Below are 9,545 nucleotides of genomic sequence, written 5' to 3' on the forward strand. Positions count from 1 at the left end.
ACGCCTCTGTGAACCAGTTGCTGGGAATCGCAAGTGAGGTCTTCCACACAGCTCCTCTTTGTGGCCTTCCCACAGGCACCTTTGGGCCAGATGCACATCCTCCAGCATTCAGACTCACATCTTTCACTGCCTCACTCTTGCGGGAGACAACTGATTTGTGTGAGAGTGTGGGACAATCCAGGATCCAAGCAGAAGCTAGATGGCTTCTATAATTCTGGAGTGTCCCGAGAAAAACAGGGTGGTTGTGGGGTATGTAGATGGGCCTTTGGCCTAATCCAGCAGGGCTCTTACGTTTTAAGTTGCAAGGTTTGCAGAAATCCCCTCCACCCCACCCCCACCCCCGAAAAGAGAAATTTCTGTCTCAGAAAAAAATTACTTTTGAATTTTGGGGTTAGGGTTAGGGTTAGCTTCCTACTAGAAGCAGCTCCCTATCCAGGTACGGTGTGGATTGCAGCAGGCTTATTTGCAGATGCTTTTCTGCTCACCTAGGCCCACTGTTATTGAAATCCCTCCCTTATTAGCTGAGAAAATACCATATTTTACAGTGGGTTTGTGCTATATGTTCTGAGGTCATTAGAAGTACAAGCTGAAATAACACGCTCCCTTTTATCTTCCTGAGCATGAAAAATGGATCAATAACTCATTGATTTAAATTACAATGTTTCCCTCGCAGGATGCCCGTGAACACTAATGTCTATAGTCCTGCAATGTGCAGTGGAGAGCGGAAATCTGTATCCTTTATAAAAATAGGGACCTGTCAACTGCTTCAGTGAAAATTAATTTTAACAGGGGGTTTGGGTTTTTGACATTCCTGATTTCAAGGCACATGTCCAAGAGGCTTTTCTCAGACCCTTCCAGTGATCCTATTTTCCAGGGACAGTTCCAGATTTACAGAAGCTGCCCCCATGTCTGATTTGATCCTGGAATGTCCAGCTTTTTTTTTGACATCCCTATTTTCATCAGAAAAATGTTGGAGGGTATGGAGATATGTAACCCCCGAGCCAATGATATAAGTAACACTACAACCTATAGAAGACATCTGAATGGGGTTCTGTACAGTGGTACCTCTGGTTAAGAACTTAATTCGTTCCGGAGGTCCATTCTTAACCTGAAACTGTTCTTAACCTGAAGCACCACTTTAGCTAATGGAGCCTCCCGCTGCCGCCGCCACACCAACACCACCGCACGATTTCCGTTCTCATCCTGAAGAAAAGTTCTTAACCCAAGGTACTATTTCTGGGTTAGCGGAGTCTGTAACCTGAAGCATTTGTAACCTGAGGTACCACTGTATAGGGATGTTTTGTTTAATGTTTACTGTTTTAGTATGTTTTTATATATGTTGGAAGCTGCCCAGAGTGGCTGAGGCAACCCTCTCAGATGGGAGAGGTAAAATCATCATCATCATTATTAAACAGGACACCCCTATTTTCATCAGAGAAATGTTGGAGGGTATGTGTTCTTTTGTCTCACTGCCTTTCCAGGGGAAACCTGCTGTTTACTGCTGAATTGGAATAAATATTTTGTAAAAAAAAACCCAACTGATGCGTGTTCCAATTCAGCAGTAAACAGCGGGCTTTCCCAGGGGAAGCTGTGGGACACAAGAAAACTCTTGAACCCGTGCCTATAAATCACAGGGGAAACAGACGTGAGGGTGAGCCCAATTTGTGGAAAATACTGGCTTTTAAAGTGTATTGCTATATATATATTGGCTCCTTCCTACCCACCAGGTCATATAAAACCTACAAGAGGCTGGAGAAGAAGGGGTTTAAAAAACACATGGCCAAATCAGCATATAAAACCTACAAGGCAGGACAGCCACTCAAATATACAAGCCTGGCTACCTCTAAACACTTTCAACATTCTTAAATGACAATCAGGTTGTAGACATTATTGAAAAGCTATTCATATAGCTTCATAAATTTTTGCAATGCTTTGTCATGCCTGGTATACCAAAACACAGGGCCAGGTCCATTCAATTGTTCAGCTGTAGAACATGCAGAACTGCTAAGGACCGTCTGGCTGGTTTGCCTAATCTACCAGCCTCTCTTGTTTACCTCTCATTCCTTCACTGGAGAACGAAGGCTGTTCTTCTAGCACAGCTTGTGATGGGCTTTTAAAAAACATTTATGTGCACATTTATGTTAACCACTCCCAGTGCTGCATAGAGCAGCCATTTCCCTGTCCATGGCAGGATCCACAGATGAGAAACAGCAAGGTGTAGTTGTCAGGGGGGGGGGGCAGGAGAACTTTACAACAGTGGTTTGCGGGAGGTCACAGCTCAGAGGCAGATGAGGGGGAAAGTTGGGAAATAGGAGGAGCAGGCAGAACCTGAGTGGCAGCTGGCTGACATGGTGTCATCAGAAAGCATTCAAGACCCTCCATCTCCCAGAACCCGGCAAGCCTTAAAAGTAGGAGAGCAAAGAGCTCAAAGACAGAGGGCACATACGGTAGCAGCACCCATAGAGGAGGTGATGACGAATGAGGAAGTGGGCGAGAAGAGGGGTGGAGATTCACTCGGGACAACACCATCTCTCTAAAGATTGAAATAAAAAAGGACGGTAAGAAACTTTTCCTTGTCTTTATACTTTTCTGGGCAAACAGCTGGGAGCCACTGACTGCATCCTGACAGGTTTCTTTTCCTGATGTGCTGTGTTTTTGAAGTATCCCAAGGCTCTTTGTTATGCTGAGAACAGATTAACAGGGTGACTCTTTCTCTCTCTGTGCCGCCTCCCACTTTTCCACTTCCCTGCTTAACTCCTGCCTCACTTTAAATCCTTTCTCACCCTGGAAAAACACCTTTGGGGAGCACTTCTGATGGGCTCCAGCGTCACTTGCTGCAATTCATGGATTTTTTTTAACCATGGATTTTTGTGAAGCACTTACCTAGATTTGGGAAGGTTTAAGATGGCAGCTCTCATATGACCACACCACCCATAGGTGCCAACTTCCTATGGCTGAGAGGACCTCAGCCCCCCCCCCCCAATTGGGATGGGGCTAAGCACCCCCAACCTTGAGGGGCCAGGCCTTGCTGGGCCTTCCCACACCTGCAATTGGGCTTTCCCACGCCTGTGGCAGGCTGTGAGAATGCCCAATGGGGGTTGTTGTAGGGGTGGGGGTGCCTATGACACCACCTAAATCCACCAGACTTGCACAGTATTGTAGCTGTCCACAGAAGCAGCATGCAGGTTACACTCTCCCTTATTGCTCCTTCTTTGCACTATTTTTGAGAAACAAATAACATGATGAGGCAATAAGTAAAGAGAAGAAGAGGTGGAGTCTGAGGTGACAGGAACTGAGTTCCTTCCCACCCCTTGGGAAGCGGGATGGGGGGGGGAGAAAGGAAGGATAGTTGGAGCAGATTGACTGCTTCCCAGTCCTGGTCCACTTGTCCCTTTAGGTCTGTGTCTGCTAACATTAGGGAGCGTTCTTTAAGGTGGTCTACCACTGGTTTTTAACTCCAGTCCAACTACGGTAGTTCATATTGTAAGATCTGGTTCCCATGCTGGCTGGGCTGTAATTTACAAGGAACATACATGTGAGGATGTAACTATGGACATAGGTTCTGGAAGCGGGTTGTTATTGAGATTGGTACAGTATTACCTCCCTGCTTATTTAACTTATATGCAGAATTCATCATGCGAAAGGCTGGACTAGATGAATCCCAAGCCGGAATTAAGATTGCCGGAAGAAATATCAACAACCTCAGATATGCAGATGACACAACCTTGATGGCAGAAAGCGAGGAGGAATTAAAGAACCTTTTAATGAGGGTGAAAGAGGAGAGCGCAAAATATGGTCTGAAGCTCAACATCAAAAAAACCAAGATCATGGCCACTGGTCCCATCACCTCCTGGCAAATAGAAGGGGAAGAAATGGAGGCAGTGAGAGATTTTACTTTCTTGGGCTCCTTGATCACTGCAGATGGTGACAGCAGTCACGAAATTAAAAGACGCCTGCTTCTTGGGAGAAAAGCAATGACAAACCTAGACAGCATCTTAAAAAGCAGAGACATCACCTTGCCGACAAAGGTCCGTATAGTTAAAGCTATGGTTTTCCCAGTAGTGATGTATGGAAGTGAGAGCTGGACCATAAAGAAGGCTGATCGCCGAAGAATTGATGCTTTTGAATTATGGTGCTGGAGGAGACTCTTGAGAGTCCCATGGACTGCAAGAAGATCAAACCTATCCATTCTGAAGGAAATCAGCCCTGAGTGCTCCCTGGAAGGACAGATCGTGAAGCTGAGGCTCCAATACTTTGGCCACCTCATGAGAAGAGAAGAATCCTTGGAAAAGACCCTGATGTTGGGAAAGATTGAGGGCAGTAGGAGAAGGGGACGACAGAGGACAAGATGGTTGGACAGTGTTCTCGAAGCTACGAACATGAGTTTGACCAAACTGCGGGAGGCAGTGCAAGACAGGAGTGCCTGGCGTGCTATGGTCCATGGGGTCACGAAGAGTCGGACACGACTAAACGACTAAACAACAACAACAACATTAACATTAAATATATTATCATTATATTATCTTGGGGCTCAGTGCTCTCCCTTTTTTTGGGCTTTTAGCTTTTAGCTTTAGCTTTTAACTTTTTGTTTGGCCCTTCCTGTTGTTACTAATGTTGTTACATTTGGCTAGGCAAATTTAATTTACATTTCTTTGTTTAAATATTAAAATAAGGTTCCTGAAAGGTAAATGGCAGTTATGAAGAGAGTGGCAGTTATTAAGATCTAGATGGAGGCGTGCAAGACTTACAGCCGTCAGAAACTCCTAGGGTCGGGTTACAATGTGAACAAGCTATAAGAGCAGATTATTTTCGCCTAAACAATATCCCGACGGGAGTAGCTGAGACACCAGGCTCTCCATGGATTACGATCCACTTAAGAAGGAGGCGAGGGCTACGCAAAGAGAGGAGGCAGGGGCAGAGCTGTCGGGCCGGCATGCTGATATGACGCCCCCAAGCTCATCAATTGTTCCCACTCTCACATACCAAAGAAACAAGGAGATTCCACCTTCTTTTATTCCATTTCATCCAGCTATGCATGCAAGTTTCTCTTTCAGAGAGTCCCGGTTTGTAATCTGTTCTCCAGCATACATTTTAACCCAGAACACCACTGGATCTCTTGAGTGAGGAACGAAGTTCTGAAACAAGGACTGTGCCTACTTTTTTTTTTAAACAAGCCACTCCAATCCTCCATCTCCCAACTACTGCTCTTCACTAACCCACACTTGCAGACTACCGCGCTACTGTGAAATGTGCAAAATTTAAACCAAGCTCTTCAAGATATACAAAGCAACCTGCCGTAGAAAGGAAGCAGAGCTAATATGCAACACAAAAGGAAAAGGAAACATAAGCGACTTTCTCCTCCAACACTGTAAGAACTTTGGAAGCCACAACTTGTATGTGTATGACTGTAATTGTGTTTTTGTTTTGTTTTTAAGGGAGGGCATTCAGTTTCGTTGTACTATTTAAAGTACAATGACAATAAAGTATCTATCTATCTTATCTATCTATATGATAATATATTTCAGTATGTCAATCTCTGGTAAATATCACCTTGTACCAATGAATGGCACTGCAAAAAGCAGTTACTGGCACTAAATAAAAATCTAGAAATGTCAACTGTTTAAATCAAGGCCACCTCACATGCTGCTACACATACCGCAATTGTATAGGCCTAAGTACTTTAAGTGTACAGTGGTACCTCTGGTTACGAACTTAATTTGTCAATTCTTAACCTGAAACCGTTCTTAACCTGAGGTACCACTTTAGCTAATGGGGCTGCCGCACCGCCACCGTGCAATTTCTGTTCTCATCCTGGGGCAAAGTCAGGGCCGTCTTAAGCTCATTGGGCGCCCTGGTGCAGGGATCCCTCGGGCGACCCCCCAACTCTCTTTTTTTGAAAAAAACCACACCGGGGACCGGCCTGCCATCGCCTCTACGCTGCATTTAATTAGTAGAGCTGCTGCCATGTGGCGTCACCTCTACCAATGAAACGCAGCCCCCGGGGTGAGGGATGACCCCAGCACTGCAGAGCGGAACAGGGTCCTAGTGTCCCTGCTCCGCTCGTTTACCTCTCTCCCCCAAGCGGCGCGGCTGGCGGGCGTCCAGGAGGAGGGAAAGGGAGGCCGCCGCGCAGCTCCCCCACTTGCTGGGGCGCCCCTCAGCGCCCTGCGCCACAAGGGCCAATGGGCGAGCCGCCCCTGGGCAAAGTTCTTAACCCAAGGTACTACTTCCGGGTTTGTGGAGTCTGTAACCCAAAGTGTTTGTAACGCCTTGGTTTTCGAACATTTCAGAAGTCAAACGGACTTCTGGAACAGATTAAGTTTGGCACTTTTGTTTTTGCTCTTTATTTTGCTTTTTCGGTTAATTTGTTTTTGTGACTGTGTGCAACCCAGTTCAGCTACTGATTGGTTGATTGATTGATTGATTGATTGATTGTGTGATTGTGGAAATGGATAAAAGCCCCCCCCCATGCAAACAATGGCTATCATCAGTGCAGGTAAGAAAATAATAATAATTTTAATCTTTATCATCTACAATACTGTCTTATTTGTTTTATAGTACAGTACAGTACATTCATTGATTGTTGCTTTCATTTTATGGATCAATGGTCTTGATAGATAGTAAAATTCATGTTAAATTGCTGTTTTAGGGGTTGTTTTTAAAAATCCTGGAACTGATTAATCCATTTTGCATTACTTTCTATGGGAAAGCGTGCTTTGGTTTTGGAATGCTTTGGTTTTGGAACGGACTTCCAGAAAGGGTTAAGTTTGAGAACGAAGGTACCACTGTATTTACACATAAATACAACCTGCTCCTAGATGGAGGGATTGCAGAACATTCACAACCTATGAGGGTCTGGCTTCCCCCTTAAGGGCAGCATTGGATGCAAAGGACAGCAAAAAGCCATCATCTGTGTCTCTTAGTTCCAGCCTGCACCATTCCCAGCTCACCTGGAGTTACGCCCCTCCTTCTTGCTGCTAACTCAAAGGACATCCCTCCAGCCTGTGTCATTCAAAGTTGAGATCCCAAACCTGGCCTTTCCTCTGCCGACTAGCACCCCAACAAAGCAGGGGTCCCAGTACCCCACGCCTGACAGTCTTGCACTCTGATGGTTTCCTTGAAGGTTCCTGCCTTAAATCCATACTTAATCTACAATTGGCCAGGTTTATTGACTTCTTATCAGCCATTGTTGTTAGGAGGATCAGTTCTCAAATCCAGCCACTTTCTCTCCTACTTCCCCAGCAAAAAAACAGCAATGAACAAATCTCTTAAACTTTAACCTTTGTTTAATCAATGAAAGGAATGGTTCTAAAAAAACCAGATTTGAAGCACATTCATTTCCTCAAAGAATTCTGGGCACACTTGTTGCAATCCTCAGCAAACATTAATAAACTACAGTGCACATTATTCTTGGGGGGAAATAATGTGTTTCAAACGTGCTTCGAAAGTATAGTGGGTACACAGACACCCCACCCCAGAAAAGAGAGAGGACCATAGCTGTCAACCCTCCCGTTTTTGGCTGGAAACCCCCGGATTTAAATCCGTTTCCCGCCGCAACCCCAGATTGTTCGATATCCTGGAAATTTACCGGATTTCAAATGAAGCAGCTCCTCTCCCTCCCTGATGGCTCCCCACCCCCACCCCCACCCCCATAAGCAAGCAGTCAGCCACTGCCTGGTAAAACACCTCGCTCAGTGGCTGCTCGCTCACTTTCCGAGTGCTGCCAGAAATTGCTGCTCTGCCCATGTCTGGGCACTGAAAATCGCTTCTGCGCATGTTTGGACATGCGCAGAAGTGATTCCCAGTGCCCAGACATGCGGACACGGGCAGTCCGGCACCGGAAGTCGCTTCTGCGCATGTCTGGACATGCACAGAGCTGATTTCCGGTGCCCCGGACATGGGCAGAGCCGGCACCGGAAATCGCTTCTGCGCATGTCTGGACATGCACAGAACTGATTTCCGGTGCCCCGGACATGGGCAGAGCCAGCACCGGAAGTTGCTTCTGCGCATGTCTGGACATGCGCAGAAGCGACTTCCGGTGATGCGCTGTTGGGTCCCTTATTTTCCAATCTGGAAGTTGACAGCTATGGAGAGGACATAGGAGGAGGAGAGCTGCTTAAGAAGAGATTCCTTCCCGGCACTGAAAATACAGTGGTACCTCAGGTTACAAATGCTTCAGGTTAGAGATGCTTCAGGTTACAGACACCGCTAACCCAGAAATAGTACCTCAGGTTAAGAACTTTGCTTCAGGATGAGAACAGAAATTGTGCTCCGGTGGCGCGGCGGCAGCAGGAGGCCCCATTAGCTAAAGTGGTGCCTCAGGTTAAGAACAGTTTCAGGTTAAGAACGGACCTCCAGAACGAATTAAGTTCTTAACCCGAGGTACCACTGTAGTTAGTAAGAGGTCAGTGCACAGTACTGTACATCCTTTACATCAGGAATGGGCAACTTGTATCTGTTAAGGACTGTATATGGCTGAAACCTATCTACCATATTTGTTCTCAAGCAGCTGGATTGAGGATCTCTGACTATGGTTGTATCCAGGGCTTTTTTCCAGCTGGAACTTAAAGGAACTCAGTTCTGGCACCTCTCAGGTGAGTACCATTGCCATTCTAAGAGAATGAAAGGCGTGTTCATGGTGAGTTCCGGCACCTCTTTTTCTAGGAAAATAGAACTGGTTGTATCTGCCTTGCAGTCACCAAAGTAAGCTATCCTCTTTGTCCAATTCAGGATCTGTATTTACACTACAGATTATAATCAGAATCAATATCAGCTCAACTCTACAAAGGAACCCAAGCAGTTGCGATCGGTAGTGATCATTCCGGAATGCCAGTGAAAGCAGCTGGGGGGCTACAGTATGTGGGTTGCTGCTGGCAATATCCCAGAGAATAAAGTAAAGGACTGTTGCAGCCACGTGCTTCCTGCAGCACAGAAGCAAACTCCTAGGGCCGAAGGGGCTTCATCCCCCCTGCAATAAAATATTGGAGGGGGCTGCCCCCCCCCAAAGCTGTGGACATTGCCATTCAAATGGTGTGTGCGCACCATGTCATGTAGTTGCTTATGGAGGATGGGGCTTACCTTGGCCCCCCAATATTTTATTCAGGTTGGCACCCCTGTCCCGCAGTTGTTTTCCAACATCCTCAGGCCAGTTTGCAACCTGGGCCTCAACCAAGGAAGCCCTTCAGGCCAGGGACTAACTCCCTGTATTACCTGAGAAGGAAACTGCAGGAAGTTAAAGTTGAGATGCAAACATCCTCAGCATAGCTGCCAATTTATCCCTTTTTTTAAGGGGTTTTCCCTTATGCTGAATAGGCTTCCTCGCGAGAAAAGAGAAAACTTGGCAGCTATGATCCTCAGCAGATAGCCAAGTGGCTGCCATTGCCTGCCGTCTAGCTGCAAGGTCTGCTGCGTGCCCTTCGTGTGGGCAATTGTCCATGAAGCCAGGATGCCAGCCAAAACGTTCCGCCGGGGAAGTGCTCTCTGCCCTCCCGTGGAAATCAGTGGGTTTACCTCTGGCCAGGTGGTGCTTACTGTGTGTAATTCTG

This window comes from Zootoca vivipara, chromosome 16 (assembly GCF_963506605.1).
Source record: "Zootoca vivipara chromosome 16, rZooViv1.1, whole genome shotgun sequence".
Lineage (NCBI taxonomy): Eukaryota > Metazoa > Chordata > Lepidosauria > Squamata > Lacertidae > Zootoca > Zootoca vivipara.